This window comes from Mobula birostris, chromosome 8, assembly GCF_030028105.1.
Source record: "Mobula birostris isolate sMobBir1 chromosome 8, sMobBir1.hap1, whole genome shotgun sequence".
Lineage (NCBI taxonomy): Eukaryota > Metazoa > Chordata > Chondrichthyes > Myliobatiformes > Myliobatidae > Mobula > Mobula birostris.
The window spans coordinates 132,646,891-132,666,512 of NC_092377.1; the positions used below are offsets into that span (position 1 = coordinate 132,646,891).

The 19,622-nt window shown below is 45.0% G+C and overlaps 1 protein-coding gene across 1 annotated transcript in view; it reads left to right on the plus strand.

Annotated features, from left to right (window-relative positions):
- Window positions 1-19,622, plus strand: part of LOC140202063 (uncharacterized) — a 381,219-nt gene that overhangs the window by 189,655 nt on the left and 171,942 nt on the right. The gene's annotated exons all lie outside the window — the stretch shown is intronic.

Sequence of the window (19,622 nt, forward strand, 5' to 3'; positions counted from 1 at the left end):
CCACAGTTAAAATCAACTGGATAAACTGAAATTATTACACATTCTTGCATAATGATCTTTCCTCTCTTCTGCCAAGCTGCCCCTAGTTGAAATCTTTGTTGTCTCCATGTTTGAAGCAAGGTCACTTCAATCTCAGTCAAGCAGCAAGAGTTTAAGCAATTCAATTAGCACTTGCATGTTAACATTGAATACCTAAGCGTTGACCTATCCAACACAATATGTACAAAAGAATTGGCTAACACTGAAAAAAATCTAAATGAAGGTGGATTGTTAACTTGCCTTTCTGCTGACCAACACTCCAGCAATAAATGCCTGCTAAGTTTAAAGTCTTTTTCTGTCACCATACCCTACCTAGCGGTTTATCTTTTTGCAGGCGTTCACAGTAGAGCGATGAAATACAATAGAATCAATGACAAACTACACAGACTGACAAACAACCAATATAAAAATAATGAGCAACTGCAAATACAATAATAATAATCATGGTCAGAAAAAAGTAACTAATAATATCGTGCACATGAGTTATTCAGCCCTTAAAAGTGTGTCCATAGTGTGATCAGTGCAGTGATGAGGTGAGTGAAGTTATCTATACTGGTTCAGGAGCCCGATGGTTGAAGGGTAAGACCTGTTCCTGAACCAGGTGGTGTTGCACCTAAGGCTCCTTCACCTTCTCCCGATGGCAGCAGAGGGAAGAGAGCATTGCCTGGATGGTGGGTATCCTTGATGCTGAATGCATTTTTGTGGCATCACTCAATTTCTGGGAGGACTTTTCCTTTGATGGACTGTGGCGAATTCACCACTTTCTCTTGGCTTACCTGTTCTTGGGCATTGGTATTTCCATACCAGGCCATGATGCACCAGTCAGGATACTCTCCACTGTGCGTCAGGTTTTCTGAAACTGATAGATAAATAATTAATTATTTTTCTGAAGAATAGTGCAAATTTATTCACAACATCAAGCAAACCCTTGCCAGTGTTTTCTCCCAAATTAACAACATGACTTTAAGGTTTGGCATTGTGTGAGGAACAGAAGATACTTTAAAGTTATCCTGTCAAATTCTAACAGCAGTGCTGATGTGGCTGTCCGTGATCTGTGACTGTTCAAGACATTGGAAGACCATGTGGGAAGTCTATTCAGCAAAAAAAATGAAATACTGGATTTACAAAGAACCACGTAAAAATAGTAAGTGCTCTAAATCTGAAGAGCATTCCCAAAACACACAACCAGAATAAGGGAAGGTGATATCCCCTACTCGACAGATCTCTCAGAAACAACAAATATTCTTCAGATATGATTTTTCGATTTCCCACTTTAACTTTGTAGCCCACATCCTGGCTACTGTTTGGAGGCTTGTATATGGTCTTTTTACCTTTGTCTATATTTAACTCTCCCCACAACAATTCTACATATTCCAATCCTATGTCACCTCTTTCTAAGGATTTGATTTCATTGTTCAGCAACAGAGCCATGCCACCCTGAGAGTGTGATCGATAAGACAAATGAAGAAGTAGTTACACCCAAGGTGCAGAACACAGGAAACTGGATGACAGTCAGGGAGGGAAAAGGAATTAAAGAGCGAGTGCAGACTGTACCTGTGGCCAACCCCTTGACAACGGGTAGACAAAATTGGATACTGTTGTGGGGGGGAGAGGTGTTGGTAGAATGACCTATCAGAATTAAGTCATAGTGGACAAGTATCTGGCACTTAGCCTGATTCTGCGATTCAGATGGGAAGGGGGTAGCAGAGGTTAGCTGCAGTGATTGGTGATTCATTAGTTAGGGGTACAGAAAGGAGGTTCTGTGGACGAGAGTGAGATTCTTAGATGGTATGTTGCCTCCTGAGACAATGCTCTGGAATATCTCTGATTGAGACTTCAGCATTCTTAAATGGGAGGGGGAATAGCCAGAGGCTTTTGTAGGGTCTATGTAGATACCAAAGACATACAGTAGGAAGGAAGAGTTGAAAGGTTCTGTCATGGTCTGATCCATGAAGTCCGTGTTCCAGTTCACGGTCTGGTCCATCGACCCTTGCTCCAGGTTTTCCTGTCTACCCTGTTTCTGTTCCTGTTGAGCACTAATTGAGGCAGCTGATTCTCGTTGTGGCTGGCTGAATAAATACCTCCGGACACCAGGGCATGGCTGCTAGATTGTTCTTGTCCTTACTCCTTGTATCCCTTCCCCTGCCTTCTGTTTCCTCGCCTGAAGCCTTGCCTTGTCTTGCCAGTAACTTTTGCCTCACCTCGCCTGAAGACTTCTCTTGGAGCCACCCTGTACCTGGCTCCCTTCCTGTCCCTTGCCTCCACTGGGTAAGTCAGGCCGTCTTGCCATTACCCTGCGGTCAGTTCTGTCCCTTCCTGTCCCTTTCCTGTGCTGGGTTAGTCAGGCCGTCTTGCCGTTACCCTGCGGTTGGTTCTGTCCTTTCTTGTCCCTTCTGTTCCTTCTTGGTGGAGATTCGCGCCCTGCCCAGGAGGAGCTTCAAGACCCCAAGCCTCTAGCCAAGCTAAGCTTCAAGACCCCATGCCTCACCTCAAGTCTCAAGCCTCCCCTCAAGTCTCTGGACTCCCGCCTCACCTCAAGTCTCTGGTCTCCAGCCTCGCATCAAGTCTGAAGACTCCAGTCTAGTCCAGCCTGCCAGCCAAGTCTTGTCCTTGCCTAGTTCTGGGGTCTGAGCCAGAGGCAAGACCCAGGTTCTTGTCCCGTCTCTAGCTCGGAGTCCAAACCCGGACTCCTAGCTCTCTTGTCCAGTCCTGTCCGGGTTCTCGGTTTTTTTGTCCATGTCCTTGCCCTCGCCCTGTATTTTAGTCATCTCCCTAGTACTTCAGTGTCTGTGTCTTGCACTTGGGTCTGTTTCCAGCCACCTCCTTATGACTGGTTCTGCAAAAAGATTGCTATTAGTGCCACGTGCTAGTGAGGATAGAAATAAGAAGATTATACAGTTCAACATGTGGCTAAGGAATTGGTGCAGGAGGAAAAGCATGCAATTTTTGGATCATTGGGCTCTCATGTACAATTTATTCCTCAGAATGTAGAAGACTGAGGGGTAATTTGATGGAGATATTCAAAATTATGAAGGGTATAGATAGCGTCAATACCAGCAGACTTTAACAATTGAGGTTAGGTGGGATTATAAGCAGAGATCATGGATTAAGCATGGAATGTGAAAAGTTTTTAGATAATGAGGACACTCAGACCTCGTTTATTGTCATTTAGAAATGCATGCATTAAAAAATGATGCAACGTTCCTCCAGAATGATATCACAAGAAAACACAGGACAAACCAAGACTAAAACTTACAAAACCACATAATTATAGAATATAGTTACAACAGTGCAAAGCAATACCATAATTTGATAAAGGGCAGAGCATGGGCACAGTAAAAAGAATTCTCATTTCCCCGATAGCTTCATCATCTCACGCAAGCAGTAGAAGGGAGAAACTCTCCCTGCCATGAACCTCCAAGCGCTGCCAACTTGCCGATGCAGCACCATTGGAAGCAGTGGACTCTGAGTCCGTCCGAAAACTTCGAGCATCCGACCAGCCCCTCTGACACAGTCTCTCCGAGCACCATCCTATGCCGAGCGCTTCGACTCCGCCCCAGCAGCCGAGCAACAAGCAAAGCTGAGGACTCTGGGAACATTGAAGGAAAACTCTTGCACTCTGAGAGTCATGAGAGTGTGGAATGAACTGCCATCACATGTGGTGTCAAGCTGAATTTCAATGTTTAAGCATGGGAGGAGTATTGAGGGCTATGGTACCAGTGGATGTTCATGGGAGTAGGCAGTTTAAAAGGTTTTATTATGCACTAGTTGGGCTGAAGGGCTTGATACTGTGCTGTACTTTTCTATGACTCTGAGCCCTTCTGCTTGTCCTTTCAATATACTGTGATCCCTGGATGTTAAGCTCCCAATTATACTCCTCTATCAACCATGACTCATTGATGCCCACAACATCATACCTGCCATTCCCTGACTGAGCTACAGGATCAACCACCTTATTCTGTATGTTGAGTGCTTTCAAATATAACACTTTCAGTCCTGTATTTATTACCCTTTTGATTTTGCCCCGCTGCTACACTGCAACTCATCCCAGTGACAGCAATTTTGACTAATCATCTGTCTGTCCTTCCTAACGCTCACTACACAGTGTGTCTGCTTGAATACCACATGCTCCATTGTCAACCCAATCACACAGTTTCACATCCCTATGCCAAATGACAAGTCACCAATGAGAAAAATCAGAAAAATTAGACTCAAGCGCAACTGAGAAAAGTCAGGCTGCAGACTCCTGCATCGTTACTACCCGTGTAAATTCTGTTGCTCTCTCCTCTACAACTTCCATCCTCTAAGTTCCCCAACCCCACACTGCCCATTTCAACCCTTACCCAAGATCCACCAGAATCAGATCCAGGGTTATTATCACCAGCATATGACGTGAAATTTATTAACTTAGCAGCAGCTGTTCAATGCAATACAAAATCTAGAACTGAGAGAAAAATAATAATAATAAATAAAATAAAACATAATAAATAAACAAGAAAATCAATTACATATATTGAATAGATTATTAAAAGATGTGCAAAAACAGAAATACTGTAGATTAAAAAAGTGAGATAGTGTCCAAAGCTTCAAAGTCCATTCGGAAACGGATGGCAGAGGGGAAGCAGCTGTTCCGGGATCGCTGAGTGTGTGCCTTCAGGCTTCTGTATCTCCTACCTGATGGTAACAGTGAGAAAAAGGCATGCCCTAGATGCTGGAGGTATTTAATAATGGATGCTGTCTTTCTGAGACACCATTCCCTAAAGATGTCCTGGGTACTTTGTAGGCTAGCGCCCAAAATGGAGCTGACTAGATTTATAACCTTCTTCAGCTTCTTTCGGTCCTGTGCAGTGGCCCCTCCATACCAGACAGTGATGCAGCCTGTCAGAATGCTCTCGATGGTACAACCATAGAAGTTTTGGAGTGTATTTGTTGATAGGCCAAATCTCTTCATACTCCTAATGATGTATAGCTGCTGTCTTGCCTTCTTAATGGCAGGCACTCTGTGAGCCACATGGAGAGGATATTGATGGGCTACAGAGTGCATCACTGATTACATCAACTTCTGTGTGGACTGCAATGTTCCAACAAGAACTATCCTTTGTTATTCAAAAAACAAGCCATGGGTGACAAAGGACATTAAGGACATCGTGAACGCCAAAAAGAGGGTGTTTAGAGATGGAAATAGGGGGGAGCTGAGGGCAATAGAGAGGGACCTGAAAGCCAGGATCAGGAAGGCTAAAGACAGGTACAGGAGGAAGCTCGAGTGGAAATTCCAGCAGAACAACATGAGAGAGCTCTGGAGGGGGATGAGGACCATTACTGTGTTCCGGCAAACTAGCAACAGAGGAGCTTAAGGCAGTGTGGAGAGGGCCAATGAACTTAACCTGTTCTTTAACAGACTTGACATTGTGGCCCCTGCCCATCCCCCACATGAGCCATCTGTTGTCGGCCCCCAACCAACACATATTCCACTCTCCCCTCCTACCCCTCCTCACAGTCCCCCATCCTGCTCTCATGACTATACCCCTTCCCCACACGGAACCACCACGGTGGGCTTCACAGCTGAACAGGTGAGAAGACAGCTGAAACGTCTCAACCCAAGCAAGGCTGCAGGACCGGATAGTGTCAGTACCATGGTGCTCAAAGCCTGTGCCCCTCAGCTATGTGGAGTACTTCGCCATGTATTCAACCCGAGCCTGAGGCTCCGGAGGGTTCCTGTACTGTGGAAGACATCCTGCCTCGTCCCTGTGCCGAAGACGCCGTGCCCCAGCGGCCTCAATGACTACAGATCGGTGGCGTTGACCTCCCACATCATGAAGACCCTGGAGAGAGTTGTTCTGGAGCTGCTCCGGCCTATGGTCAGGCCACACTTAGATCCCCTCCAGTTCGCCTACTAACACCGACTAGGAGTTGAGGATGCCATCGTCTACCTGCTGAACTGTGTCTACGCCCACCTGGACAAGCCAGCGAGCACTGTGAGAGTCATGTTTTTTGAGTTCTCCAGTGCGTTCAACACCACCCGCCCTGCTCTGCTGGGGGAGAAGCTGACAGCGATGCAGGTGGATGCTTCCCTGGTATCATGGATTCATGATTATCTAACTGGCAGACCACAGTACGTGTGCTTGCAACACTGTGTGTCCGACAGAGTGATCAGCAGCACTGGGGCTCCACAGGGGACTGTCTTGTCTCCCTTTCTCTTCACCATTTATACCTCGGACTTCAAATACTGCACAGAGTCTTGTCATCTTCAGAAGTTTTCGGATGACTCTGCCATAGTTGGATGCATCAGCAAGGGAGATGAGTCTGAGTACAGGACTATGGTAGGAAACTTTGTCACGTGGCGTGAGCAGAATTATCTGCAGCTTAATGTGAAAAAGACTAAGGAGCTGGTAGTAGACCTGAGGAGAGCTAAGGTACCGGTTACCCCTGTTTCCATCCGGGGGTCAGTGTGGACATGGTGGAGGATTACAAATACCTGGGGATACGAATTGACAATAAACTGGACTGGTCAAAGAACACTGAGGCTGTCTACAAGAATGGTCAGAGCCGTCTCTATTTCCTGAGGAGACTGAGGTCCTTTAACATCTGCCGGACAATGCTGAGGATGTTCTACGAGTCTGTGGTGGCCAGTGCTATCATGTTTGCTGTTGTGTCCTGGGGCAGCAGGCTGAGGGTAGCAGACACCAACAGAATCAACAAACTCATTTGTAAGGCCAGTGATGTTGTGGGGATGGAACTGGACTCTCTCACGGTGGTGTCTGAAAAGAAGATGCTGTCTAAGTTGTATGCCATCTTGGTCAATGTCTCCCATCCACTACATAATGCACTGGGTGGGCACAGGTGTACATTCAGCCAGAGACTCATTCCACCGAGATGCAGCACAGAGCATCATAGAAAGTCATTCCTGCCTGTGGCCATTAAACTTTACAACTCCTCCCTTGGAGGGTCAGACTCCCTGAGCCAATAGGCTGGCCCTGGAGTTATTTCCTGGCATAATTTACATGTTACTATTTAACTATTTATGGTTCTACTACTATTTATTATTTATGGTGCAACTCTAATGAGAACCAATTTCCCCCGGGATCAATAAATTATGACTATAACTATTAATGATTACATCAATGTGTTGGGACCAGGGTTGATCCTCAGAGATCTTGACAGCCAGGAACGTGAAGCTGCTCACTCTCTCCACTTCTCATCCCTCTATGAGAATTGGGATGTGTTCCTTCATCTTACCCTTCCTGAAGTCCACAATCACCTCTTTCGTTTTACTGATGTTGCAGTGGCACCATTCCACTAGTTGGCATATTTCACTCCTGTACGTTCTCTCGTTACCACCTGAGATTCTACCAACAATGGTTGTATCATCAGCAAATTTTTCAGATGTTATTTGAGCAATGCCTAGCCACACAGTCATGTGTATACAGAGAGTAGAACAGTGGGTGAAGCACGCACCTGGTAGGCCCATTTTTCCTGCCTGTGGTTGCCCAGTGAACTCATGTCCTCATAGATGGACTCTTTATTCAGCCCCTTTGTTTAATCCCATCCCACCAATGTGTGTGACACTTAGGAAGCCTTCCACCACTTTAACAACTCTCAGTACACTGACCCTGATGTTTGTCATGGATATCTGGTCTCTAAGTTTCCATCCACTTGGAGGAGGAGCTAAAGATGGCACAGAGCACCACTTCTTCTAGTTCATCCACAAAACAGTTTAATTTCTTCTCTTTGATATCTCTTCTTTCCTTTCTACAATGGCTGGCGTTCTATCACATTCCATGATCTACAGCTGCACTCAAACTGCAGTTCTTCAGCATCGGAGCTCGCCGAGCGGCCTAGCATTTTTGGTTTCTCCAGGAATGGTCTGGAGGGTATACACCTTCAGGGCACAGCCCTTTGGATGACCCGATTCCTCACCAGTGTCACCGACTGAAGTAACGTGGGAGATCAGGACATGAGGACAGCAGTGTATGCTTCTATCAAAATGTGCGATGCTGCAGATTGTAGCATTGAAACAGTGGGCTGTTGGTCTGTCCCCTCACTGTGGCAGGAGGAATATTTCTATCTCCCTCGTTAGTGACAGAGAGAGCCTGTCGAAGTGTTGTGTTAGACACCTTTTTTTAATGGACACAGACTGTAACTGATGTCTTCTAACTCCCACAATTATCTTGATTACATCTTTTCTCAATCTGCCACTTGCAAGAATACTATTCACCTTTGTTACAAGAATCACCCCTTGTAATAATGATCAGTGAGGTACAGAGAATCTGTATTTACGGACAAGTAACGTTTATTGTTTCAACTAAAGGAACGTGGATTCACCATCTTCTCCACCTGTGTGCACCCTCCTAGAATTCCCCGACACTCCATGAATAGTCAATGAAGAGGAAAGTTATTACACGGAATGGAGTCTACACTGGCTAGGCGTTCCTTGTGGTCCCAATCTCCACATGTTCTCATTATCCCTGATGTTTGGTCTCTGATTGCTGGAGATTTATGGCCCCTGCGTATTTGGAGCTCCTGACTCTTATAGTGTTCCTCATCAATTGAACCATTGGATCTCCTTCCTATTGGCTCAAGGTCACCTGACCTACCTGGGTCAACTTCTTACTGGTCATTGTACAGGACTACAACAAACATTCTTTCATGGTTCTGCCCATCGCAGCCTTGTGTATTTGTGCCTTCACACTCTGTCTGGTCCAAACCAGTTAAATGAGGCAACCCAGACAGAGTTTAATGAGATCCCAGACTGCAGGTCTGTTACTTTACATAACAAGTAGCTACTCCTCTGAGAATGGTCTCAGGTTTATTGCTCTGATTAGATTATTCCAGTGTCAAGAATCAGTTCGGAGTCCACGTTCTTTACATAACAAATCGTTACTTGTTTGAGAATGGGCTCTGCTTTAGCCGATCATTACCTGAAGCTTCCTGTATCTATATTCAGTTGCTGATTAGATTATCCAAGAACAAGAATAAGTTTAACGTCCACAAAAAGGAGGAAACAAAGACAGCTGGCTTGTCTGCTTCCCCTATCCTTGAATAGACTGCAGTTTCTTCTGGCCAACACCTTCCATTCAGTTCTTTTGTTTCCAATGCATCTACTTTGATAATGTAGGTTTCCATTCCAGAATATTCGGAAAATGGGATTTATCCTCCAGTCTTTTCAATGTAGTCTTCACTGGTATCTCTCCCATTTCCCACAAGTCTGCCCTCACCCATTCTTCCTCCCCACAACAACCCTAGCATAACAGTGATGGGGTTCCCCTTGTCTTCACCTACAACCAACCAGGTATTCACATTCACAACAACTTCTGTCATCTTCCAGTCACTCCCTCCAGCTGCACATATTCCTCTTGATTCTCTCCTTTCTGTATGCATCACACTCTCCATGGTTCCCTTGTCCTCTCATCTCTCTCCACTGATCCCATTATAGGCACTTATCACTGCAAATCTGTTATACCTGCAGCTACACCCAGTCAGAGGTATCTCACTAAGGATAACTTCTCTCTCCTATTCCTATTCTAACCCTCTGCCTTTGACCACCAACGCTGCTACAATTGTCCTATAGAGTCATGGATAGGTAGGAGGGAAAGAGGCGCTATGGCCCAACTTCTGTGTTTGATAATAAGTATAAGTTCTCTTTTAATAATTCCCCTATCACCACCAAAATATATTCTCTTGTTTTGGACTCCCCTGCAATGGGAAAAGACTGACCATTTGTCTTACCTAGTCCTTTTATGATTTCATTATGCCTCTATAAAATCATCCAGTAAATCCTCCAATGCCCTGGGAGTAGAACCATTGTCTTTCAAGTTTCTCCTTTTAACTCCTGCCCTCCAGCCTCAGTAACATCCCCATGAATCTTCAGCCTTTCCTGAAACCTACACAGTTATCACTTGCAAAGCAGACCTGTGCACAATAATCCAAGTGAGGTCCCACAAGAACTGCAGAGTTCGGTAGTCTTCAGGAGAGTTAAAGTAAAAAGAGAGACAGTACAGGGTCTTCCGTATGTATAGTACCTCCAAGCAAATAAGTGTATCCCTGTGAGCAACATGACCTTAATTCTATTAATATTAAAGTAGCTATAGAGAAGTAACCAAAAGGATAGATGCGAGCAGGACAGCGGATTTTGATAGTATGGATTTTCAAAGGTACATTTAATGTCAGAGAAATGTATACAATATACATCCTGAAATTCTTTTTTCTTCTCAAACATATACAAATACAGAGGATGGCCCAAAGAATGAATGACAGTTAATTGTTAGAACCCCAAAGCTCCTCTCACCCACGCATAAGCAGCAGCTCCCCCCAAAAGCAAAAAGCATCTTTGCGCGCCCCCACCGAGCACTCAAACATTCAGCAAAGCATCAATAAAGACACAGACCCGCAGTACCCCAAATGTTACTCGTTCACCTGGTAATTCGACATACCACAGGATCTCTCTCTCCCTCATAAGTGAAAAAGAGGTGTCCCCATTTCACAGCGGGAGGGGAGAGATAACAAATAACTCGCTGATTTACAATGCTAAAAGTCTGTTGTGTCGCTTTTTCTGAGCTCTGTGCCCAAAGAGCTTGGGTCTCTGGGCACACAGCCAGCAGCCAGCTTGCTGCTTTCGGTCTTCTGTCTCCCATGACACACCAGTTTCCTACGCGGCACTGACCTCAAGTCTGCCCGCCTCCGGAGCCACAAAATCCCAGAACCCTGAAGCTGCTCTACTCTTCTAGGCCGCGTCCTTGGCATATCAAGTCATGGACAGTCGTGAGACCCCGAGAACGGGTCCCATTTCCGTAAAGAACCGAAGTCTGTGTATCACTCCAGGTCTTCAGAAGAACCCCGAAAGGAAAAGGTAGAGATATTATAGACAGAAATAGAACTGTTTCCAAAGATGCAAGGAACGGAGTCACCATTAGCCACCATCATTCTCCTAAGCTCCTCCTCCATGCCTTTAACAAGGGACCATTGGTGGCTCGTCTGGAAGGTTACATTACCAGGATCAAGTAGAATTAGCAGAGTGGATTCATAATAAGCTCTGTGGTGGGAAGCACAATGTGATCAGAGAGGATGTTTCTGGCAATGGATGGCTGTCCAGTGGTATCCCACAGTGGTCAGTGCTAGCACCTTTGTGTGTAATTTATACAAATATTGTCTGTAAGTTTACAATATATAGTTAGCAGGTTTACAAATGCTACTAAAATAGGTGGTGATGTAGACAGTGTGGAAGGCTTTGCTATTATTGGAAGATATTGTTCAGTTGGGTTTATGGCCTGAGGACTGGCAAATGGCTTTCAATTCTGATAAAAGTAACGTATTGCATGTTGGGAATCAGCTCAGGATTAAGCCTATAACAGTGAATGGCAGAACCGTGGGGAGTGTTATGGAACAGAAGGAGTGAGGATTTCATGTCCACAGTTCACCGGAAATGTGTGATAGATAGATAGAATGGTGACGAGGGTGCTTGGTACACTGGCCATCAACAGTAACTGCACTGAGTACAGGAGATGGGAAGTGATGTTCATTTATATAAGATGCCAGTGAGGTTGCACAAAGTATTGTGTATGGTTTTCATCACACTGTTAACTGAAAGATATTATCAGTCTAGAAGGAGTACAGAACAGATTTATTTGAATGTCACCTGGATTGGAGGTGATGCATGGGTTACAGGGAGAAGCTGCATAGTTTACTATGTTAGTTCCTGTACAGTAGAAGATTGAGGGGGACCTCAATCTTAGTTATAGTCATACTTTATTGATCCCGGGGGAAATTGGTTTTGGTTACAGTTGCACCATAAATAATTAAATATTAATAAAACCATAAATAGTTAAATAGTAATATGTAAATTATGCCAGGAAATAACTCCAGGGCCAGCCTATTGGCTCAGGGTGTCTGACCCTCCAAGGGAGGAGTTGTAAAGTTTGATGGTCACAGGCAGGAATGACTACCTATGACGCTCTGTGTTGCATCTCGGTGGAATGAGTCTCTGGCTGAATGTACTCCTGTGCCCAACCAGTACATTATGTAGTGGATGGGAGACATTGTCCAAGATGGCATGCAACTTGGACAGCATCCTCTTTTCAGACACCACCGTCAGAGAGTCCAGTTCCATCCCCACAACATCACTGTCCTTATGAATTGGTTTGTTGATTCTGTTGGTGTCTGTTACCCACAGCCTGCTGCCCCAGCACACAACAGCAAACATGATCACACTGGCCACCACAGACTCGTAGAACATCCTCAGCATTGTCTGGCAGATGTTAAAGCACCTCAGTCTCCTGAAGAAATAGAGACTGCTCTGACCCTTCTTGTAGACAGCCTCGGTGTTCTTTGACCAGTCCAGTTTATTGTCAATTCATATCCCCAGGTATTTGTAAGCCTCCACCATGTCCACACTGACCCCCTGGATGGAAAAAGGGGTCGCCGGTACCTTAGCTCTTCTCAGGTCTACCACCAGCTCCTTAGTCTGACAGGGTTTCCTACAGTAGCCCTGTACTCAACCTCATCTCCCTTGCTGATGCATCCAACTATGGCAGAGTCAACTGAAAATTTCTGAAGCTGACAAGTCTCTGTGCAGTAGCTGAAGTCCGAGGCGTAAATGGTGAAGAGAAAGGGAGACAAGACAGTCCCCTGTGGAGCCCCAGTGCTGCTGATCACTAAGTTGGACACAGGGTGTTGCAAGCACACGTACTGTGGTCTGCCAGTCGGGTAATCAAGAATCCATGACACCAGGAAAGCATCCACCTGCATCGTTGTCAGCTTCCCCCCAGCAGAGCAGGGCGGATGGTGTTGAATGCACTGGAGAAGTCAAAAAACATGACCCTCACAGTGCTCGCTGGCTTGTCCAGGTGGGCGTAGGCATGGTTCAGCAGGTAGACGTTGGCAACCTCAACCCCTCGTCGGTGCTGGTAGGCGAACTGGAAGGGATCTAAGTGTGGCCTGACCATAGGCCAGAGCAGCTCCAGAACAAATCTCTCCAGGGTCTTCATGATGCGGGAGGTCAATGCCACCGGTCTGTCGTCATTGAGGCCGCTGGGCCATGGTGTCTTCGGACAGGGACGAGGCAGGACGTCTTCCACAGTACAGGAACCCTCTGGAGCTTCAGGCTCAGGATGAAGACATGGCGACATACTTCACATAGCCGAGGGGCACAGGCTTTAGGCACCCTGCTACTGACACCATCCGGTCCTGCAGCCTTGCTTGGGTTAAGACGTTTCAGCTGTCTTCTCACCTGTTCAGCTGTGAAGCCCACCGTGGTGGTTTCGTGTGCGGAAGGGGTATAGTCATGAGAGCAGGGTGGGGGACTGTGAGGAGGGGTAGGAGGGGAGAGTGGAATACGTGTTCTATATTCTCTCAGTTTCTTCACCTCTAAAACATCTGTTTGCAGGAAGCAACTTTCCATTCCAGGACATCTGAGATGTCCTCTTTCTTCAAAGTGTGGAGTTTCCCTCCCTCTACTATTGATGCTGCCCTCACTCACATCTCCTCCATTTTCCATACATGTGCACTCACCCCACCCTCCCACTGTTGTATTAGTGATAGAGTCACTCTTGTCCTTACCTGCCACCCCATCAGCCTCCACATGGAACACTATCCTCTGCAGCTTCCGCCATCTCCAAAGGGACACCAGCACTAAACATATCTTTACCTACTTACCACCCTCCACTTTCCTCAGGGGTCACTCCCTCCATGATTCCCTTGACCATTGATCCCTCCCCACTAATCTCCCTCCAGGTACTTATCTATACAAACGGCCCAAGTGCTACACCTGCCCCTACACCTCCTCCCTCACCTCCATTCAGGGCCCCAAACAATCCTTCTGGTGAGTTAATACTTCACCAGCAAATCTGCTGGGGTCATCTATTGTGTCTGGTGCACCCTCTACATAGGTGAGACCCATCAATAATTGAGGGACTGCTTCATCGAGCACATCTACCGTCTGCCATAAGCGGGACTTCCCGGTGGCCAAACGTTTTAATTACAATTCCCATCCTTGTTCCTACCAGTCGATGCAGGGTGGAGGGGCTACAACTTATATTCTGTCTGGGTACCCTCCAACCCAATGGCATGAATATTGATTTCTCCTTCCCGTGAATTGAAAATCGTCCCCCTCTCCTCCATTCTCCATTTATTTCTTGTCACCTGCCCGGTGACCCCTCCCCTTCCCTTTCTACTATTGTCCACTCTGCCCTCCTCCAGGTTCTTTCTTCTGCCCTTGACCTTTCTCACCCACCTGGATTCAACTATCATGTTCCAGTTAGCCTCTTTCTCCTCCCCCACTTTTAATTCAGGTGTCTCACCCCTTCCCTCTCAGTCCTGAAGAAGGGTCTCGGCCTGAAACATTGACTGTTTACTCTTTTCCGTAGTTGCTGCTGGACCTGCTAAGTTCCTCCAGCATTTTGTGTGTTACTTTAGAGAGGAGCCTGTTGGACTTGTCTCTCTCACTCATATAAAATGATTGATAAATATTATAAAAATAAACATCTGGAAGAAGTCAGTAGTCACACAGCATCATTGGAGGCAAAGGGATGGTCGATATTTTGGCTGAAGACCCAACATCAGGGCTGAGTGAAGTGCCAGGATAGCCAGTTTATTGAAGAGTGGAACGTAGTCTCCACAAGCTGAATTCAAGCTGCTGTACTTCCAGTTTGTTTTTGGCTACACAGTGGCAGTGGAGAAGCAGAGAACAGATAGGTCAGTGTGGAAATAGGAATGGGTGATGGGGTGGGGAATGAAATGACATGCAATGAGTAGCTCAAGATATTCAGAGTGCAGAGAATGTAGGTGCTTTCCAAAATTTAACTTGGTCTTGGCTTACAGTTTTTATCTTAATAATAATCTGTACATCACTGTTTCATGACAGGTATATTAAAATATTAAGACACATTAGGAACACTTCAAGGTAGTCTTAAACATTTGAACATTTTTTGTTGCGTTTTCATGAGGAATCTTGATTCGAGATGGTGGTTGCTCATTTAATTCCATAGTGCAGATGACTCACTGAGATTCTCTCATTATATGTGAGCAGACTTGTGTCTCAACATTTTTTAACTGAGCTACCTCTTATATCCAGTAATTTTACTGGAGATTGTTTCAAATTTGAGAAAACTCCTTCTCGTAGATGTTGACGAGTGATATACAGTATTGCAAAGTTCATGATCAAAAACTACTTAGTTACAAATTTTTGTTTTATATTTGCATTCGTTTCAGTAACATTAATTTTCTTGTAAGGACATTCCCATAAATATAGAAACTCTTCTGCCCATAATGGGAAAAATACAGAAATACACATTGTCTGGTGCCCTCCACAAGCTATCGAGAGACAAGCCTCTGGCTTTGGATGAGCTGCCTGTGGAGTACTTCAGGAGCTTCTCAGTCCTGGAATGGTGGGGATGATGGTTGGGGAGGATGCTGCTTGTGAAGAAAATCCCAGGTCCTCTGGAGGAACTAGATGCAATTTGCCTGGATGCAGGAGGTATTGAATGGTTTCCAACATCACTTTGTTTCAGCATCTCCTGAGAATTAATTTTGATTTTCTCCCCTTGCAGAGTCAATACCTGTCCATGGGGAGGCAGCGCATCACCATACTTTACAGTGGAATTGAAGCTCCACTTGAAGTTGGTTCTTTCAGGTGTTTGTTTCTTTCTGCTGATGGAAGGATGGAAATGAGAGAATAGCCACAATGGGACAGGGAGGGAGAGAAGAGAAGCATTAGGAGGCACAGATTTGCCTTGCAGTTTACACTCTCTGCTGTTGTTCCAATTTCAGAGTTTCATCCTATCATCATCTGTAAGGAGTCTGAATGTCCTCCTCATGAAGCTGTAGTTTTCTCCGGGTGCTCTGGTTTCGTCCCACTGTCCCACGACATACCAGTCAACATTGTCAGTGTAAATTGTCCCACGATTGGGCTGTGGTTGAATTGGTGTTTGCCCTTGTAGCATGGCTCGAGGGGCTGGAAGGGCCTTCTCTGCTCTGTAACCCTAAATAAATACATAAATTAATCAATTAATTTTAAAGACTTTCAGCTGACTCGTGTCATAATGAAATGCAGAACAGAAGCAGCTTCTTTGCCCTATTGAGTGCACACCAAACATCAACAAAACAGTTCCACTAATCATTCATTAATCTTATATTATAAATACACCATCATATTCCCATCAACTTCCTGTAGTTCTACCACTCACCAAAATACCAGGGGATGCTTCAACACCTCACCCTCGGCTACACTCGCCCCTGTCAAAAAGTAGCCTAAGCTGCTGGTTAACTACAAACTGCACAACCATCGGTGTTGAAGCAACCTGGGGCACCCAGAGAAAATCCACATGAGCCCATGGAGGATGTGCCAACTCCACAAAAACAGGGTCCGAGGTTGGAAGTGAATCTAGTTTTCTGGCTCTGTGAAGTCCAGCAGCACCACTTTGGTTGGATAGTGCCTGGTTAAGAATTCAAGATGGAAAGTTCTACGGGTGATCGGTTGGCGCCCTGAGTAAACTGACACATTCCAGCTTTTGGAAGATCTGTGCTCCAAAATTATACACATCTGACTGTTTTAATTGTAAATTATCCTTTTATTTATTTCTTTTTTCTTTCTTCTTTAATGACTGTTTGATTACATTGACATTCACAAATACACCTTAATTATAATTGCATGCCGTGTACAATCTGTTACTTCTTGCCGTCGGATAATTGCCAGTGCGCAGTATTTACACAGTGTTTATGGGTGGTCGAAACATCCCGACTTCGCGGTTTGCTAGGACCCGAGTCCTACCGAATTTAGACGTGAAAAGGGGTTTCACTGTGGGGGTTATTGTCTCGGTTTGGATTCGCTAATTCTGTACATTTGCTTAAGAATTGATTAAGTGGTTTGAGTGTTTAAGCCTGTGTTTAAACTCGTGTTTGGGAAACGATTCAGATACGTGATTATGAACGTCGCAGCGATCAAACTTTAATGCGTTTCAAAGAGATTGTTCACAACTAATACGCAGATACAAACGTTTGTATATTGTTGAATGGGATTTTAGGTACCGTTAAAGTATTAGGGGAAGTTACCTTCGCTGAATGACGTTCTGATCAATTGGCTGGTAAGGATGTTGTGTTAGTCCAGATGAGCAAGGACCTGACGCGAGTAGATCTGTCTGGTATGTTTGGGGCACCTGGAGAGATGGGGCCACATGGAGAAGCGGGGAGACTGTGGCCAAGTGTGAAGAATTTGAAGACATTTTTCTCGCAGCTGAAGGCGGAGACTTAAACGACAAGTTGTTATCGGTTCAAGCAACACACATCAAAGTTGCTGGTGAACGCAGCAGGCCAGGCAGAATCTGTAGGAAGAGGTGCAGTCGACGTTTCAGGCCGAGACCCTTCGTCAGGACTAACTGAAGGAAGAGCTAGTAAGAGCCGAAGAAATTACAGATGGGGAGCAGTGAGAGATGGTTTCACTGAACTCCCGTCGAAGAGAAGATTTAAACTCCTTCAGTGTAGGCATCACAGAAGAGGCTTTGCAGGACTGAATTTAAAAACAATCTTACTAGCTCTTCCTTCAGTTAGTCCTGACGAAGGGTCTCGGCCCGAAACGTCGACTGTACCTCTTCCTAGAGATGCTGCCTGGCCTGTTGCGTTCACCGGCAACTTTGATGTGTGTTGCTTGAAGAGCTAGTAAGATTGTTTTTAAATTCACTACTGCGAAGCCTCTTCCGTGATGCCTACACTGAAGAAGTTTAAATCTTCTCTTCGACGGGAGTTCAGTGAAACCAGCTCTCACTGCTCCCCAGCTGTAATTTCTTCGGCTCTTACTAGCTCTTCCTTCAGTTAATCCCGACGAAGTGTCTCAGCCCGAAACGTCGACTGTACCTCTTCCTGGTGATGCTGCCTGACCTGCTGCGTTCACCAGTAACTTTGATGTATGTTGCTTGAATTTCCAGCATCTGCAGAATTCTTCGTGTTTACATTGTTATCGGTTCTGCAGAATGAGGGAAAGGAACCTGATGTGAAAGGTCCAATGGGTCCCTCAGTGGATTGTGAAAACTCCGAGCTGGTTTCAGCATTTCCATCTTTTACAGTTTCAAAATAACAAAAAAGAAAGAGGGCCCGAAGCAAAAGTTTGGGCACCCTGCATGGACAGTACTTAGTAACACCCTCTTTTGCAAGTATCACAGGTAGTAAACGCTTTCTGTAGCCAGCTAAGAGTCTTTCATTTCTTGTTTGGGGGATTTTCGCCTATTCTTCCTTGCAAAACCCTTCGACTTCTGTGAGATTCCTGGGCCGTCTTGCATGCACAGCTCTTTTGAGGTTTATCCACAGATTTTCATTGATGTTTAGGTCGGGGGACTGGGCCATGGCAAAACCTTCAGCTTGCGCCTTTAGAAGTAGTCCATTGTGGATTTTGAGGTGTGTTCCGATCATTATCCTGAAAAGAGCCATCCTCTTTTCATCTTCAGCTTTTTTTTTACAGACAGTGTGATGTTTGCTTACAGAATTTGCTGGTATTTAATTGAATTCATTCTTCCCTCTACTAGTGAAATGTTCCCCGTGCCACTGGCTGCAACACAAGCCCAAAGCATGATCGATCCAACCCCGTGCTTAACAGTTGGAGAGGTGTACTTTTCATGAAATTCTGCACCCTTTATTCTCCAAACATATCTTTGCTCATTGCGGTCAAAAAGTTCTATTTTAACTTCAACAGTCCACAGGACTTGTTTCCAAAATGCATCAGGCTTGTTTAGATGTTCCTTTGCATAGTTCTGATGTTGAATTTTGTGGTGAGGACGCAGGAAAGGTTTTCTTCTGATGACTCTTTCATGAAGGTCATATTTGTGCAGGTGTTGTTGCACAGTACAACAGTGCACCACCAATCCAGAGTCGATAAATCTTCCTGAAGGTCTTTTGCAGTCAAATGGGGGTTTTGATTTCTCTTTCTAGCAATCCTACGAGAAGTTCTCTCAGAAAGTTTTCTTGGTCGTCAAGACCTCAACTTGACCTGCACCATTCCTGTTAACTGCCATTTCTTAATTACGTTACGAACTGAGGAAATGGCTACTTGAAAACGCTTTGCTATCTTCTTATAGCCTTCTCCTGGTTTGTGGGCATCATTTATTTTAATTTTCAGAGTGCTTGGCAGCTGCCCAGGGCTACCGATTTTTGGGAGAAGGTTTGAGGAGTCAGGGTATTTATAAAGCTTTGAAATTTGCATAACCTGGCCTTGCCTAATGATGATTGTGGACAACCCATAGCCCTAACAAGCTAATTAAGGTCTGAGAACTTAGTAAAAGTTATCTGAGAGCTCAAATCTCTTGGGGTACCCAACCTTTTTCCTTTGTGCTCCTTTCCTTTTTTTGACTCTGAAATTGTACAAAACAAAAACAATGCACTAATCTTGCTTAAAATGTTGCAAAGAATGTTTCATCTTTAAGTTTATGACTTTTGGAGAACAGTTCATCTTCTACTCGCTTACCTATTCATGTCATGGTTTTACAAATGACAAAGGGAGACACCGAAGATTCTTCAAGAAATGTTTAAACTTTAATTTGCAAAGTAAAGGTGAGACAGAAAGTGGGCTAGGCTCTGTAAGTCTGCGACTGAATGCCGGCTGTATGTTT